At 40.1% G+C, this 18,794-nt stretch overlaps 1 protein-coding gene across 7 annotated transcripts in view; it reads left to right on the top strand.

The window, feature by feature from the left end:
- Nucleotides 1–18,794, top strand: part of EBF2 (EBF transcription factor 2) — a 152,871-nt gene that overhangs the window by 65,532 nt on the left and 68,545 nt on the right. The gene's annotated exons all lie outside the window — the stretch shown is intronic.

The raw sequence follows: 18,794 nt of genomic DNA, 5'->3' as shown, positions 1-18,794 counted from the left end.
CACCTGTAATAAAAATAGTATGATGACCAAAGAATGAAATTAAATGAGAAAAATGGAATGTTGAAATATTGCCCTTAAAATTAATCGTTGTCCATGAAACACGGCAGTTTTGATTAAACAGGGTTTCCTATAGGATTCTCGTTTCCGTTCAACTTGATGTGCAAGCTATCTGAAGAGGCAGAGCGTTTAACACTCCGCTTCCCTTTACCCTTCATGTCTTGCAAGTGCTCCAGGTAGCCAGCACCAGAACTGTTCTGGTTTATGAGCATTTGCACACTCTTCAGATAGAAGCTGAGACTGAGAGAAGGCACAAACCAGTGTTTGATCGGGTCTAGCGAGTATTTGGAGCAGATTGTTGAAGCCACCTGGTGCGACGCTGAGGTATTGCACCGATGTGATCCTAATCGTTAGCATCCAGGTGACCATCAGGAAAACCTGCTTTTTCATCTGAAATGCTATTTGAGGGCTCGAGGGAAGGACTGCTGTTGGTCTGCTCTTCCCATTCCTTGTTTGTGTAGGTAGAGGGGTGGGACAAGGAGTAAAGTTTTGGTGTCACTCCCCAGGGTCTTGGTTGACACCAGGAAGGAAAAAGGTGGTGTCAGGAAAAGGATTAGAACCGCCTGGTTTCCCAGAGGAGCTGCAGGTGAGGAGAAACTCGTTTGGGACCGTCTTGGAGGCATGGCTCAATCAGAGTGGGCACAGTCCCTTAAGCGAGGGGGTTGGTAAACTGCCATACCAGTGCCCAGGGAGCAGCTGCATTGACTTGGATGAAGTCCCCTTATCTGTAGCAAGTGGTTGCATTAGCATGCCCCACAATAAACATTTAATTACTATAAAAGGTTATTAACGTGAGTAGTTCCATTTAAAACTGGTGGGGACATACCAAATGCTGGCTTGGTGCAAAGTATTTGCAAGACAGGGTCCTAATATTAACTTGTATAGCTGATTCCCGTACTGTCTCTTTAAGGCAAATGTTGCTGTTTCTCGGGGGGGTGTGTGTGTGTGTGTGTGAAAATTTGGGGGGGGATTTCTTTCTTCTTCTTTTTTTTAAATGACTTTCCTAAGTGCATACACTCTGGTCTCTCTTTGTCTTCTCACCAGCTGAGCCTCAGCTGCAGATTCCCAGGCTCCTCTTTTCCCCTCTGTTCTCAGCAGTGATTTAATAAATATATTTAAAAATCACTTTTTCCTTTCTCCTCCACCCAGCTGCCAACTCCCACCCCCATAATGTGCATATGCGCATGCACGCATGTGAACTGAATTCACATCCGCAGTCAATGATAGGTCTGATTTCACCAGAACTTAACACAGTCATGACTTTTTTTTTTTTACTAGTTCCTTTTTTTTTTTTTTTTTTTTTTTCTCCTTCTCCCGCTGCCTATGTCCTTTTTGGATCCTGGGGTACAAGTCTGTCTCACAGTGAGAACGTGAACTAAATGTATACTGTAGAGACAGTCCATCAGCTGAGAAAGGCAAGATCGGAATGACTGGGTTACAGTTACTACCAGGTAGTATGCCGAAGCATTTGACAAAGCCTGCCGGCACCGAACAGAATTCCCTAACCAAATTTGCATAGTGCTACAGTAAATATTTTAGTTCTTGTTGCTTAACATTCAAAAGCATGATGTTTGAATGCAGTCTGTGTAATAGGGTTGCCTACTGTGTATGTGCAGCTCTGCTTTCCAGTGCTTGGATATTTATGGGAATTTTCTGCTTCTCAGATCTCAAATTCAGTTTTCATTGGCACTGATCTATCACGATGCCCATGGACTTCAGTGGCATTTACAACACAGAATCTCTGAATACTTAACTTGAGCACTACAGGGCAGGGATTTATGCTCAAGTTAGGCCGTGCTTGTGTGATATCAGCTATAGTGCTGGCTCTTCCATCTAGCAACGCTTGTATGTTTTGGTGCTGGTGGTAGTGCTGTCAGCTCCATGTTAAAACTCCTTCTGGTGAGGCCATCCATATATGCAAAGTGCAAGAGCTTCACATTGAGGTGCTTTAGTATAAATGGGTCAAATCGATAAAAGAGGAGAACAGGGAAAGAGAGGCTTGAACAGGGAAAGAGAGGAATGAACGGACTCGTCACATCGTTAGGCTACAGTCCTCAAATCTTCCGAGTCCCGTCCCTGGACTATTTTGTCTGGTGTTATCTTATCTTTAGTTTAAACTTCCTTTAGCTTCTCGGATGCAATCAATTTAGATCAAATTAACGTGTAACAAGGAGTTAAATAGCAAAGTTCTTGTCTTCTGTTCATTCATCCCAATGGCTACAATGACTGTAATAAAAATTCATGCAAAGTAAGGAGCAGTTGGATATGAATAAACTTGAGACAGAATATGGCCCCAAGATTCTTGCATTTCATATACTTTTGAAACATGCATATCTAAGCTAGTCCTGATGCCTTATTGGTGCAATGGTGTATAGCAAAAGCATTAAGGATCTGAATGTAAGTGAAGTAATGTAAGACAAGATCTGTCAGCACAGGCTTTAATGTTGCTTAACAAAATATGTTACAGTAAATCTTTATAGACTGTATAAGTACGTTGAGTTCCAACAAAGTAAACCAAAGTAAACATTTCTCTTATGGGAAATTAAATTCCATGTGGTTAGGGCAGAGCTATGATTAATTCAATGGCAATGAGAATATAGTAAAGTTATTGACTGTGTCTGAGAAACAATTTAATGTCAGAAAAAAAAGTTTAAACACCAGATTGTAGGAGTGGAAAAATAGAACTGGAGTTTCTGATCTTTAATTATAAATTAAAGCATTGATGCTGTAGGTGTTAAAGTCACATCAATTATTGATAATGAGCTTGCTACAGTATTAGTAAGGAACCATCATCTGCACTGAAACATTGCAGCTATGAAGGGGGGCGTGTGTGCACGCGTGTATGTGTGCGTGTGATTTCGTTTACTCCCTTAACCAATATCAACAGGAACAGTGAGCACTCAGAGGGCTGTTGGACTGAAGCCTCAGCCAGAGTGCATGGTTTCATAATGTTCGTTTTAACTTTAAATGATTTTTAATATTCTACATATGGTTTCATGGTTTTAAGCCTCCTCACTGGGAATGAACAAGGCTGTGGTATTATGATGAATAGTGGATCAAGTCCAGGAACACCCACTTGCTTCCCTACATATCAAACATGTGGCGCTCCCATTAAATATGGGAATCTCTCTAGGGATTAGAGTTGTCCTATCTAATCCAGTCCTATTTTGTTCCCCCGACCCGGATTGAGTAGGATGCATTGTTCCCATACATTCTTCTTTTAATTAAATGCAGTAGATATGTCATGTCAATGAAATATTCCAGGTCTGTTTTTACATCTGTAGCCATTTTCTCCTCCCGTACTTCCATTTGCCTTCTTGGAAAGAAATTCTACATTAAATACAGTCTTGGATTAGTTGATTGGCTGTGTGTATGCTGCCAAAACAGTTCAAATAAAAATCTTAATGTTGTTTTTTATTTTTTTGCCTATGTAAAACTAGACTATAATGTCATAGAGACACTGTTCCTCTGAGAAGTTTCAGACCCACCAGAAAACTCAGTCTCCAAATTACCTGTCTTCTTTTGTTTGTTTGTTTAGTGGATGGCTTTTGCAGCAATCATACCAAACAGTTTTCTCCTTGTTACTTCTGTAATTCCTACAGGTATTAGCGTGATGGACACTGGACTGGGTTGTTTTTTAAATTTGCTGGAATAATTTGGTGACTGATCCAATTGATACAAAGCTTCATCATTATTTAAAATAAAAATCCTCTCTGAATATATGCTAGGCAGATTATCCAGGTTTGAAAACTGATCTCCTTTTAAAAATGCCGTGTTCAATTATTATTTTTAAAATGCTGGATTACAGCTATTAATTCTCTGGAGGTTAAACTGGAGCCTTATTATAAGGGGAACTACAAGTAAACATTATTAATTATAAAAAAAAATTGCTTAAATTAGGTTTTTTTCACACCTGCTTCTTTCTTAATTAGCTAGTAGTCCACATATTTCAGTCAGTTGAACTCTTTAGTATTTATTCAAGCATACTTGACATTAACATACTGTTTGATGTTTGATATCCTGAGTTTTTAATTTAACCACATGACAACAAATGGTATTTATGAAATATCAGTGAGCTGGAAAAATATCCTGTGTTGCAGTCGTGCGCTGTAGTGAGCTGAAAGCTGTTTCCTTTTGGAGGTTTAAGAAGGGCTTAAATGCACTGGGGGGAATATGTGCCTTGTATCGATACCCCTATTTTTTATCCTTTGCAAGATTTACAGGCCGCCAGCGGTGCAAAGCTACCAAGAGAGTAGCAGGCCTGCCGTAGGATCTGGGAGGGGGAAGAAACACAAAAATACTTTCTAAATGATGTCATAAGTTAGAGGGTTCTTACAAAATGGAATTTGTACTGACACACAAGTCATCAACAAAATATGTGACATCTATTTGCCTGGGTTTATTAATGTTGTTATACTTAGTGTTTGGATTGTACCTTCTTCCCCCCTTCATCCCCCCACCCCCGTTATGATCCACAGTAATTTACAAATTTTCCATCAAAATTTACAAAACTTCTGTTGTTTGTGTTACAACAGTGCTCAGAGCCTAAGCTGGGATCAGGTCTGTCTGTGTTAGGTACTGTTCACCATCATCAGAAGACAGTTGCTGCCAAAGAGAACTTGCATTCAAAACAGATTGTATAAACACAGGGTGTTGAGCACAGAAACCACATAGACATGTGAAACAACTTCCTTAGGATTTCACAGCGGGGTAGTGGCAGCACTAGGATTAGAGCATATTCCCTAAATCCCAGTCTCAGTTATGATAGCATTACTCCACGGGGGGGGGGGGGGTGTTTAATTTTTTTTTTTTTTAATGGGGAAACTGAGGTATGAAGTAGTCAGCTGGCTTTTCTGAAGGAGCTCTGTGTTGAGGACAAAAACCAGTCCCTCAGCTTGTATTTGGGTTCAGTGTTAACTTCAGGATGTATCAGCTATCTGTCTCCAAGTGAATAATCTTACATTTGTAATTGTAAAGCTTCATAGCCAACAATGACGGTTTCTAGAACTGGCTAGCATTAAACTTGCAGAATCTTTGCCAGAATCTTGATACCTGCTGTTTTGGTCTTCATATGTCATCCTGTACAAGGTTTACAGGGAATGGCTGGTTTTGTGGGTAAAGGTTCTCAGTAAAAGGATGTGGAAGATCTGAGTCATTTGTTAAATCTGCTACAGATTCTCTTGTGCAAGTCCCGTCCTTCTCCGTCTGTTTCCTATCTGACAGCAAAGTTTTCTGATTTTGGTGTATGGGTGTTACATTAAGCAGAACTTACTAAGCATTTTGAATAGAGCTATGTTATTAATTGACTCTTCAGTTTATCAGTTAAAGTATTTGAGAGATCCAAAATTAAAAATTTTCAACAAAATGGAATACTAAAAATAGGAAATTTCAAGGTGACTTAGACTAGAGTTCTTGTGTGATTTTGAGTTTAAAAACAGAACTTTGTTTTAAAATCAAAGCCTTTATTTTAAAAAGTGATAATAAAATATTTTTGTACTTTTGATACCTCTGCTCATTATGAAAAATGTAACAAATTGTAACTATCTTTTTTGCTTTTTCTTTTGTTTTGCACGTAATTCTTCATATATGTTTCTGTATTTGTTAAAATGCTATTAATCATTATGATGACATCTTTAATTTTTTCTAAGCCATTTGGACTAAACAAAGGCTAGAACTACAAAATATTTGAGAATAAATATGTATCACCTTTGTGATCCCTACTTCTGGGTCAGGTGGAATCCTCTGATGAGGAAAAACTGGTGTAATCCCCTGGTTCAGACTAATAGCCCCCTTTTTCTTTTGGTTGCTGGTTGTTGTAGTAGACATGAGTTTACATATGATCTTGATCGCTAGTAAATCGTTTTAGCTTCAGTCATGTGGATGTGTGTACACACTTTTGTTATCACTATCTTGCTGCTGTTACAGTTCGACAGCAGTCATTAGCTCTACCTGCTTCCTGTGCAATTAAAATGTTGGCAGTCAGTGAAAGAAGGCAATAAAAGACTATTTGTGTTCGCGCCCCGCATCTCAAAAGAGTGTGCATGCTCCGCACCAGGGAAATGCATCTGCTTCTGGAGTGGGGTTTGGTCAGAATCAGGCCATGCTGTATAACAAATGAAGCATGCGTAAAGAAACATTAAGCACAGATTTAGAGAAAATTCCTCATGTTAGTGGAGTGTTCGAAACTGAGAAGAATATCTTCATAAAAATAAATGGGAGACAGATGCATGAATTTCAAGTGGCAGGATAAATTCTGAGTGAAAAGAAAGCTTGTTAGTAACGTTTGCACTTGTTGGCAGGTCAAGATAACATTACAGAAAATGAAGCTTTATTTAGACTTGCCAAAACTCATTCATAGCAAAACTGCATTGTCTTTGCTAGGATCTTAACTTCTGATAGCTACCCTTGTCTTAATTAACATGGGGTAAGAATGCACTTAGCTGTTTCTGTTACTTCTCCAAAAAAGAAAGCTAAGCTCCCATCATCTGCAGGAGAAGGAATGGTTTAATCTGAGCCTGTCAAAACCTGGGACCTCAGAGCATGCTCCATTAGTGCCTTTGTGTTTTGAGTGGGTGGTTTTTCTAATGTGACATTCTTCAGATGTTCAGGGCTGAAAGATGATGAAATCTTGAGGTATCATTTCCACTTTGTTGACTGCTTAGCATTGGTTTATTGGGACCATGTAGTACTTGATTCCTAACTATGCCACTTAACATCTGTTTCAAAAGATGCCGTCCAAAGGCCATTCGTGTCAGTGGAAGCCTTTCACTGATCCTGAACGAGTTTGTCTGCAATGTAGAGTTTGAAGCACTAAGCTGTAGTGTTTTTGACACACCAATAAGGATGAAGAATCCTGGTTTTAGGAATTTAGGAGAAGACAGTACTTGCCAAGATGAGCTCCTAGTCCCAGTAGGGACAAACGCCTATTGACCTGGAAGAGAAAGTGGCAGGATTACAGGATAGATCAACAGAAGAACTGGAAACAGTCCTGTAATGTTACTCTGATTTCATCAAAGGCACGTTGCCCTTCATATCCTATTTGACTGTCTTGTTCAGAGCTACATCTAGAAAACGGGTTTTCTAAATCTTACCCTTATCCCTTACCTGCTAGGCTGTGTTACTTCCTGTCTAGCCATTGGAACTTCACTTTGTTTTCCTCATAATTAGATCTTGATTTGGATGGACGATTATTGCCTTTGGGTAGAGCATGTGAAAGAGCTGTGAGATGAAGTATGGTAGCCCACAACACTGCTAGCAAATGTGAAAACAGGACCAAAACTGTGAAGAAGCATGTTGCTTTTAAAATTTGCTATTATTACTTCAAATAGAATAAATAAAAAGAGAATGTAGCTCAGCAAAGTGTGCAACACATCTGTGTCATAAAACCTTACAAGGAGGCAAACTCCCTTTGAAAGTCTGAGATGCAACACCAGTGCTACACAAGCCGGGGACAGGAGAATGTGTTGGAGCACATTTCAGCTCTCCTTGCACTCTGTGGGCCTGAAACTTTCATCTGTGTCTGGATGTGTTTTCTAACATAGCTTTTTGCTTGAGTTCTCTCTTACTCTCTCACAGTGAGGTCAAGTGAGAAGCTTAAGGGAGACAGCGGGATCTAGTTTTGCCAGCTGCAAAACACAGCTCCCACCAAAGCATAATACATGGTAGTCCCCTTGAGTGTCCTCAGAATTAGGTCCTCTAGTGTCTGCAATGAAGCAGAGATTTGAATAATAATGGTTAGCTGACACCAAACTTCAGATCTATAGTCCTTAGGTTTAAGGAGAAGGGCCCAAATCTAAGAGGGGTGAAGGTACTGAAAGCTGCAAGAAGAGAGAAGCTGAAGCTGTGAATTACACCAGAGGGGAAAGAGCAGGCAGCCGTAGTGCTACTATTACTCATTGTTTGCAGGAGTTATTTTGGAGAGGGGAAGAAGGCATGGGTGCTTCCAACAGTGATGCCAGGAATATTTATTAAAGCTTAAAAAGTCCTTGAATAAAAATGTTTATGGAGTGGTCAGCTCCTACACGAGTGGAAAAGAATGCTTAGGGAGAGCTGGAGAAGTTTGTGAGCTCTTCCAGCAGATGAGACAGGATACTTTGAAGTGGGAGTCCAAGAAAATGTATAGGGATTACTGGAATAAGCTGACCTGGAGGAAGGAGGTCTTAAGGAGAAGCTGATCTAGAAGAAGAGCCAATGAGCATGGAAGAAAGGCACCAACCCCAGTAGTCATGAAAGAGAGATGCAGCCCTTTCAGTTTGCAGTTTGAGGGAAACGCCATTTCACGTGTAACCCTACTGTTTGTTTAGGGCTACTTTCACCTTAGTATCTTAGTCCCTTACTCGATCCTCTGTTTATCTATTGGTAGATGACATCTGCTTAGGGTGAATGAGAGCACCGAGACTCTGGTTCCTATTTATTAAAAGTATTTCCTTTATGTGTGAAAGGGGGAGAGACATTTTGCAAACCCACCAGAATATTTCTGTGTAATTTAGAACTTGGAAAGTTCCTGCGCTCTTGACAGTTATAGTGAGGACTTAAGTACTGTTGCAGCTTAGCTTTTAGGTTTCACCTGCATGAAACATGTCTTTTATTGAACCGCTAAGAGGATGACTTTTCTTTCAAGACCACAATCCTAATACCAGTTTATTCCACAGGTAGGAACAGAGCCAGATCAACAGACCTGTGTAAACAAGACACCACAGACTTTCTTCTTGATTTTTTTTGTTTTTAAATTTTTTTTATATATATAAAGAGGCTACTTCAGATTCTGCAGAAGTAATAATAAAACCAGACCTAATGGGTCACCATATGTGGAGAGGAGTTCTCCTGGGTCTTAGGATATACACTTAAAGAGTGAAATAAAGAAAAGGAAAAAAGCAGTAATATTGGCAACTGTTGTTAGGTAGTATAAACAATAGCCAGCCATTGGCTTGGAGCGGAGGATCAAGTTCCAATAGCACTCAATAGGGAGCCTTCCTTAAAAAATTAGAAGAAGCTGGGTTGGAGCTGGTCCATGCTGGGAATGGCAGAAGAAGCAAAAACAAGAGTAAATGAATGGAAATTAAGCAGCAGGAAATGGGGATTTGGCACAAGGTTGGAATTTGAAACTGCAGAGAGGTGTCAGTGATAAAGGTTGGATAGAGTTTCTGGCCAAAAACAGAAAGAAAGAATGCAGATGTGTTCATTGAATAAAGTACAGATGTAGAAACTGGAAGAGGGGGGGTTGACGGGGGGGAGAGGAATAAAAAAAAGGAAGAAAAAAAAGAAAAAATTGAGGGGAAATAATGCTGAAAGGTGCATTCATGTTTAATGTTTTTTTGAAACAATTTTTCTCTGTGAATCTGTAGAGAATGGCAGGTCTAGGCTTAGTTCGGACTGTTGCATTCTACAGGGAGCATATTTTTGCATATAACTTGTTCTTGCCCCTCGTGTATTTCGGTCCCACGTTCTTTTGGATCATGCAGTATTCAACATCTAGGTCTGAGGTGGGGTTAGGGATTTGCTCATTTATCATCTGACAGTATCTCTTCAGAAAGAAGACCTAATGTAATTTCAGGGACTACAGGGTTTATGCTTCTGGATGCCTTATAAAGAGACTAGGATATAAAAGTCTTGTTTACAGGTTTTTCTTGTTGTTGTTATTTTCTCAATTGGTTTCGTTCTTTTCTACCTCTCTGTAGTGGAGTATTTATGCCTAATTCTAGGCATATGGTTTCACAATCAAAATTTATCATGTATTATTTAAATAAGCCCACATTGTGGCAATTGACAGTGGGTATGTTCTTCCTAATTACAGAGTAGGCTTATTTGCTTAAACTGTTGTGAATATGAACCCATTTTTCCCTGCAGTTGGGCAGGCTAATTACAGTTTTGTTTCTGTTTCTGCAGCTCATCTGATGAGTAATGCTGTTGTATTCTTTCCCTAAAGTCCTGTTATGGCCCACATTACAGTTGCTTCTGAGTAATTCTCTATATATCTGGCTTCAGATTGCCCCGGTGACAGGGGGAAGTCCAGTCACTCCTGTTGCACAGCTGCACAGTGGGTAAACCCAAACGCTGTGAGCTTTGAAGATGTTTAGACATTTGTCTCCTATTGATTTGGGCACATAAAATAAGAAATATGGTCAGAGTAGTATCTGGGCCTTCTAAATCTAGGCTAGGACTTCAACCACACTCCTTCAATATTGTGCCCACAGACCTGTAGTTTAGGGAATAAATAGTCCAGGGATTAAGCAGTGTCCTCCTGGCAGTGTAACTGCCTTCACCCTAGAGATGCTACAAACTTAATTACTTTTAATTGACATCTTGTGTCTTTAACTTACGTATTTAAATATGTATGTTATAGATGTCATGGTAGGTTTCTGATGGGCCTGATTCTCTATTGACTCATCTTAGCATTTTGTCTCTACTTCACAGTTGATATTAATAAATGAAGTGCAGCGCCGCACAAGACCACAGCTCTCTAAAACAGCAGCAAAAATGAATGGCAGTCTTTGAGTTGCGTTTGACCAAATTATGCTGTGGTTTATGGATTCATGGTGTTAGACCCTCATCTCGTAACTTAATCTGTACTGTGCCCTATTGACTTTTTTAAGAGCCTGTCCAGGAAAATTGTTTCACTACCCTGGGACCTAACCAAGGCAGTTGCAAAGAACCATACTCAACTGATGTATTAGGCATTCACACGTGTAAAGGTGGGTAACCCTTTTTGCCTACAAAGGACTTGTTATTTGACTTTTAAATTCAGTTTAGGGGTCACAAACAGAACTTCATGGATTATTGTGACACTTGCAACACAGATGAGGAAAGCAAGACACGGAGAGGCTGAACAACTGTCTTGACAAAAGATAACAGTGAGTTTAATTGACAAAGCAGGGATTTAATAAGAGAAATACTTATATGGATTTAAATCTGTTCCCTCCCCCCAGCCCTTCCACCAACTACCTTCAAGGTGCAATTTATCAAAGTTACACTGATTATTAAAAGAAAATCTGTGAAGAGATATTAAAGCTCCCATTTCAGGGCTAAAGCCAACTTTATGGCTTTATGATGCGCTGTCTTGTCACAACTGCTGCTGACTTTCTTGTGTCTGGCTGTAATTGTGCCTGCTGCTGGCTCAGGTCAGAGACCAGGTACTAGGTTAAATGGCCCAATGCTACGATAAAAGCTGGCAACTTTCTACTATGGAACTGTGGCACTGATGTGGACAATGGGGCTAGTCAGTGCTATGTTAGACATAAAGTTTTTAAGAGAAAGAAATCCGTGTGCTTTAGTGCCCAGCTTGACTGCTAATAGCCTTCAGAATAAGTAGATTGAGGCAGATTTTGCAGTAGGGCTCTGTCTTTATACTTCTTTCTTGAGGCACTTGGAACTGACTGTTTTAGAATATGGAACAGTGTAAGATTTGATTTGGTGTGCCAATCCTTGTGCTTTCTGGTTATCTGTGTTTTTATGTAACTACTGGACAATTTTCTGATTCAAAAAACCTGGGTATATCTGGTATTTTGTTGGTATTCAGTGAAATCAGTCTAGCCTTCCCAGATTTTTTTGGACAGACAATTGAATATCTGTGGCTAGATTGTACTAATGACACTAATGAAAACTGTGGCAGCTGCTGTTAGCCTCAAAAGCTTGGATCAGGTGAACTGAAGCCAAATTATGGACAATTTGATTGTCTCTGACCTCTTTACTAGATGTTTGTGCTTTGTGATATCAGTTTGTGCAAACTCTTCTAATAGATATTTTTAGCTGAGACATCAAGAGAGCTTAGATGTCATGTAATCATGGCAATTAAGCAGTCTGTTTTTAAAGGAAGATCTTAAGTAATCTTATGCAACAATAATGAATCAAACCTTCATATTACTTTTAAGAAAGGAATTATTAACTATTAACTAAATCGTTGTAGGGTTTTTTTCTATTTTATTTCTAACTGCTGAAGTTTAGGACTTGGCCATCTGACTCCGGATTTTTTTCCATTATGACAGAAAATAAGGATATTTTGGTGTCGAAGCATCATTTAATATTTTGCTCAAGTATAAAATATCTTGACTCCAGAAAGTCTTTATTGTCCTTTGAGCTCTAGAAGGAATTTGTAGTGCCTTTTCGCAGCTGTTGTTTTGCTCTTAACTATGAGTGCTTGTTGCACAATATTTCCTTTATATTTCAGGGTATTGTTGAAAAAATTAATCCAAATATTTGTCTTATATTATTATCTATTATGAATTTTGCCACTCTGCTTTGCCAGAACCATCATTCTCAAACCCTAGAGGACTCTAAAACTAAGAACTGGCAGGTGGGGAAGGCTTCTCTATTCTGCAGTAACAACCCCTTCTCAACCCTTAACATTTAGATAGTTTTGGTACTCAATTAATGGATGTTACGGAATTTACCATAGGGGGTACCCTGTGACTTTTGTATGCCTAACTCCTGTGCAAATTTGAAGGCCCTTGGCACACCTCCAGGATCTAGATGCACAGATCTAATATTTTAGCTGTTACTCTGACTGTCCTTCTTGGAAGTGCCGCCTAATTTAAGTTTGCAGGATCAGTCTCTGATCATCTAAACCAAACTTCTTAGTATTAGCACATGCAAAAATCTCTTCTGCGTGTTCTCGTATGTAGTAATTTTAACTAAAGGCTGTATCCTGCAAAATATTACACTGTCAATTCCCTGAATTTAGAATGAGAAGTTACATTAATTAGATTCCTTTGCATATGGATAGTCCTGTGAAATACTGTGCATTCTCTGCCCTTACTCCCAGATTTTAAAGGGTTTCCTAAGAGAATGAGACACAAGGGTCATGCCTGGTTCTTTTGGGAGCTGAATAGCTGTCACTGGTACTTGAGGAGCCCCGAAGAGCTAAAGTCACCAAACCTGGCCGACTGAGAAAGGTGCTGCACAAATACAAGCAAAAGTGGATGTCAGTGCTAAGGATTTCACAGCTGAACTCTGCGAACTCCTTTGTGAAATCATTGTCAAGTGGCCTAAATATTAGCTGAGAACGCTTGTCTTTTCCTGTGTCAGTTCCTGGATAATGTTAATAAGGAAATAAATCTGAAAAATCAAATGCATTTTTAAGGGATACAAATCCTGGTCATTAAAAGGGTTGTTATCTCTGCTTTTAAAGCAGCATCTGGCCACCTTCCTTTTTCTGTTTCTCCATTTCTGCTTCATATCTCTTCCCCTCTCCCCCCACCCTTCCCTTTATGGAGCCTTTTAAGTATAGATGCTACTTACATGCCTAAACAGCTGTAAAACTACCAGTGCAAACCCGCTGTAAATGCCGAACAGATGCATAGTGGCGAGATATGCATATAGACAGCACTATCACCACATTGGAGGCCCGGACTCTTCATCTTCTTCCCTTACTGAGAGGGCAGTATAAAGGAGAACTCTGCACCAATGTTTAGGAAAGGTAATGATTTGGCTAGGTAGCCTGGGAAGGGAGTATAGTTGTCTTCATTTTGAGTTTGGGTTTGGTTTGGTTTGTTTTAAAGAGAATTATAGACAAACTTACACATACTGTGGTGCAAGATGACAAATTGGGTCACATTCTAACGTTCCTTCCAACTCTATCTTTCATCCTACACTGAGGATGCAGTCTCGGTTTCACAAACACAGGGCTTTCACAGTCCTTTCACCAAATCCCTTAACTTGCCCTTCTCCATTATTTGTTGCCTTACGCAGGTGTCCCATCGTCACCGGGGGAAGTGTCAGTGGTGTAAATATTGTCTCCCTTCTTTCAAAAGGTATAACATACATCTTGGAGTCAGGGGTCCTCAGTGAGCAGCCTGTTACACTGGCTGTTCTGCTGGCATCATGCATCTTGGAGGTTGTCAGCCTGCATGGCAGGCCTGGGAATGCCTCATTGCAGCTCAGTGGCTTTATGAAACCTACAGGATGCGCGGCAACAAATACTGCAAAAAGCAAGTAGTATGCCGGACGTTTTTGAAGATCATCTTATTGCATCGTATATGTGAACTGTTTACACGTAGAAAAATAAGATGTGCTTCCCTAGCAAAGGGGTTTTGTGAAACTTTGCTGCCCTGGAAGCAGAGCGGATTGCAGCAGGAGGTAGGAATGGGAAATTTCTGATAGTTAGATCAGACATTTGCATGTGGAATCTTTTATCACAGGCTGGGAAGTACAACCTGTTGATATTTAACAGTAAGCATCTTTATATACCTAGGAACTGCAGATGGTTAGCCATAACTGTGGGTAATGTTAGTTCCTTAACCACTTACTGCATGCCCAGACATCTGGCTTATCATACTCTAGATTTCAGCTTTCTGTAATGCATGCATCTGTGGATTCTTTGTAATGCATTTGGCACAGGACTCCTAATTTTGAAGCTAGCCTCTTACTGCTCCTTTCTCATGTGAACTCTCAAGTTTCTCTTCTTTGCTCTTCCCCCACCCTTTTCCACAACCTCCTTATTATAGCTAAGGAATGTTAATACAATTATTAGACATAATTTGTTTATTTACTTCAGTTTAAAAAAAAATATACAAAGAGAAAGAGATTGGGATTTTGATCTGACCTCTCCCAAATATCTGGGGGCATTGTCATCGAAGAGATTGATTGCTGGCTTGTGTGAAGTTAGAAGTGAGATTAGAAAGGGAGAAGTCCTTGTTACAGCACTTCAACAGGACTAACTTGGTCAGTGCCTTTCTAGACATAGTTTTCTGCATTAATAACATGGGAATCAGGATCTTCTCCCACTAACTTGTGTTCAGAGTCTTTGGGTGTCCAGAATGGTCCTGTCCCAGGACTCGGAAAGGACATTATGGCCAACTACTATTTATCAATGACCCAGGCCTGAGGGTTTAAGGTGTTAGGGTATGGGTCTGCTTCTACACCCTGGATTAAAACTTTGGACCAGATGGAAATAACATAGGAGAAAGCAGTCTTAGAAGATTATGAATGACAAACCCTATGTAAATGCAAGGCAGAGATGTCAGAAGATGTAATATAAATGTTTAAAGCCCCTCAAACTCTGAGGCTGGGGTTGATGCGATGATCTTGCAGTATAGAAACATCATTTAAAAGAAAAGAAAAAAAAAAAAAGGCAGCCCAACAAAGCAGAACATAAAACCAGGCAGAAAATAGGACTAGATTTTTTTGATTTGCAGAATTAAAAAAAAAGGGCAAGTTAACTGATGAGAAGTCTGTAAACAATGGTTGCTGATCTGCTGTTGACCAGGGCAGGATTTAGTGAACAAACTGAAGCTCTTGATAGAATAGCTGACTGACTGCACTGTAAATATCACCATTACAGAGAGCACATTTTCATCAAGGTTTGTGGGTAGATACATTAAAATATCACTTCACAGTTATTAAAAAAAGAGAAAAATAAGATAATGCTACAGGGCCTGAAACCAAAAGCAGAGTGTGTTACAGCACAATTAAGAGAATTTTTTTTTTTGTGATCCGAAGACAATTGCTTTCTCATTGTTCCTATTCCCTCCTTCTTCAAGTAAATATCTATTTCTAATGATGGTTCTGTCAGTAATTTTGTCATGGGCAATCACCTTGTGTTTGCTTGCATCAGCTTATGCCTGAACTTAACTTTTTTTTTTTTTTACTGCTTGCTCAGTGCAGCAGTGAACGGTGACCTTGACTCTAGGAGTTGAGGAGCTCCTGAAGGAGTTTTGAGCTCTTACTGCTACACAGGACCTTTTCCTTACTACAGAGGTAGTGACAGTCAGAGAACAGGACTTGAGAGACCTGGTTTTCTATAAGGTAACCAACAAAATGAAGAAGAAAATCAGTGCCTCAATTCTGCCTTCCACTAACAACCACAACAGGGTCTGGAGGGAAATGTTCTTGTTTACCTCACAGAGATGTAGAGGGTTGATATTTAGTGGCTGTTTACAAAATGCTTTGAAAGACTGTATCTGAAGACACATTCCTGTTGCTAATAATATATAACCACATCTAATAATAATAATGTATACCTTACAGTATTTGGCATGTGTCGTCCCAAAAGTGTTTTGCAAGAGAGACACGAGCCTGTTGAAATGCAGCCAGCTCTAGGGTGGAGGACAGCAATCAGGCAGGCAAGAGCTGTCACGTGGTATTAATGTGAGGGCAAAAATAAGTGCTCAGGAGAGCACCAAACCCTTCCCACCTCCACCGAAAAATCACCCGATGAATACCAATGTTAATGCTGGGCAGACAGAAAACTGACTTTCAATCTCTGCTTGCAATGTCTGCGCCCTGTATAGGGTGCATGAATACAGGTCAAAGAAAGGGGATTGAGAAAAAAGAGAAGCAGCAATATGTTTAAAAATAAAATAAAAAGGAAATAAAAATAGTATTTGAAAATAGAATAGGCTTGGAAAAAATCTACCTTTTGATTCACGCTGCAGCGTGCAAAGGGATAACTTCAGAGGGTGGGCAGCCATTGAGGAAGCTGTGGGAACTGAGCTATGATGATGGGGAAAGGTGAGACAAAACACTGGTGTGAGATTAGGACTGAGCTGTTTCTTGGTCCTTGTTGGTGCAGGCTGTGTTTTGCCATTTGGACAGTTCTGATTGTCTCACCACTGCCCATGGGAAACTCTTGGGAGTAGGAAGGCAATGACTAGCGTGGGGCTAAGCTCCGTCCCATGCCTGGGAGAGAAAGGCTCAGCGAGGGTGTAGCCACTGCCATGCGGCTACGACCAGTGATGGAATTAGGGACAAGGTCTGTGCAGCTGCTCACCTTGTGCTCTTGAAGGATTACATGCAGAAGATTTGTACTTGTTTGGGCGTATTGCTTTGGAATTTACATAATGGGAGGATGAGAATTAATGGTTTGGGTTTTTGTCAGCCCTCCTTTTGTCTGTCACTAGCTCTCTGTCCAGATTCTTTTACTGGTCCTTGAAGCCTAAGACCTGAAAGTTCAGTTTAGATGTTGTCACTGGAAAAGATAATAGGGATTTAGGGATTTTTCTTTCTTCCATGCAAACAAATTATTTTGGTACATTTTTGATGAGGAGGGTTGATTTAAACTTAAAATCGTTGAAGTTTAAAAACAATTTGTGATCCTTCAAGGGAAGAGATGTATGTTAATGATGTTTGTTGCTGTATATTACACCTCTTAATTTCAAAGTCATCTTCCAAGTCCTGTATGTATAGCAGTACTGAAATGCAGCCATCTCTGTGATGAAGCACAGCAATTTTATGCACTGTCCTTTGCACCCATGGGAAGAATTCAAAATGGCAGCATAACAGGACCGAATCCCCTCCCCTAAAACAAAAGATGGTATGTGCATACTGTCCATAAAAACTTGTGCAACTGTGAGGCTTTTACCCCAGAGCCCTGTGTACACTGATTGTGTTCAGCTTAATTGCCTTTGCTATGCGAAGAGTTATCGCTGTGATCCACAGGATGAGAGGTTTAGCTACATGCAGACTCCATGAAGCTGTCTGTGTCTATGTGGCTTAACCAGCAGTTTAAGCTGAAATCTGAACAAAGTGCTGACTTTGTTGCTGATCCTTATGTGATCAGATGGCCTATTTAGGGGAAGATTCTTTGCGGCACCTCTTCTGGGAATCCCCCCCTCGGCCATCTCCCAGTGCTTGATGATTCTGTTCTGCCTTGTTATGCCCACTGCACCAGGGGTGATGAAGGTTTGGTTATGTTACCCGTCTAATAGCCGTGCTCTAGGGGAATAATTCCTGATTCATTCTCTTTTTCCACAGACCGTATCCCGTGCTGAAGATGGGTCAGACACCTTTTCTTAATCACCCATTTTATGATTAAAAAATCCTTTGCTGACAAAGAAGCAGTGGTTTGTTAAGAAGCAGTCTTTTAATTTAGGATGATCTGTTAACGCTGAATGGTATCTAGATCAGCAACTGAAAGGTTATATCATTGACCAGAATCAGAAATGTTTCCACAGCTGAGATCCTTGCTCTGTTATCCAAGACATGTGCAATTCTGACTGTGACAAAATTGGTCTCAGTTTTACAATTGCAGATCTTTCCGTGCATGCTTAAAATGAACTGCTTTAGTTTGGGCAGTTGTTGATCTGAGATGTCTCTTGTTGAAGGGACAGTATGTGACGAGATTCCCATTTAAGTAGGGATTGTCCATTGGTTTGGTGGTACCTTGTTTGTAGGGATATCCCAGTTTACTGATTAAATAGATCTGTGAGATTGTTGCCCACAGGATAAGTGTTGTAACACAGCGGGGACTCATCTCTAATTAAGGTTCTTGGCAGTTGTACTCTATTAACAATGGAGGAAGGACAAAATTCACAACCTTCACGTTATGGTAGAGGCAAAAATCTTTAAATCTTAAAAGTTTGTGTAAGTTGGGGCGATTGATAGGGTGATGACTGGAGAAGGAAGATGGTACATTTCCAGACTCAAAATAGGACCAGATTTGCTAATAAGGTTGAGAGGACTTCCTGACCTGCGTGGGTGGCTAATGTTGCTGTTTTTGTGTCGAAACTATGTGAAAACTGCAGCTGTGGATAAGGATGTGTCTGAGCCACAAGGTTTGGATTCATTTCCAGATTCACAGTCCATGGGCGTTGGGATGTGATATTACAGTCTGAGCTACTCTTTGGTTCAGATCCAGTTTAGATTGTTGTGTTTTCTTTGTAGCTTGTTTTGTTCCCTTAAACTCAAATTCACAGTGTAAGTTTGTGAAGGTTTGCAACTCTTGAATTCGGAATCTGTTGTCAGGGAGGGCAGAATCACGCTGGAGTGAAGCAGCACGTAAATGTAACTGTTCTTATGAGGATGGG

Source organism: Buteo buteo, chromosome 12, assembly GCF_964188355.1.
Source record: "Buteo buteo chromosome 12, bButBut1.hap1.1, whole genome shotgun sequence".
Classification (NCBI taxonomy): domain Eukaryota; kingdom Metazoa; phylum Chordata; class Aves; order Accipitriformes; family Accipitridae; genus Buteo; species Buteo buteo.
This window is presented reverse-complemented; position numbering and strand designations above follow the sequence as displayed.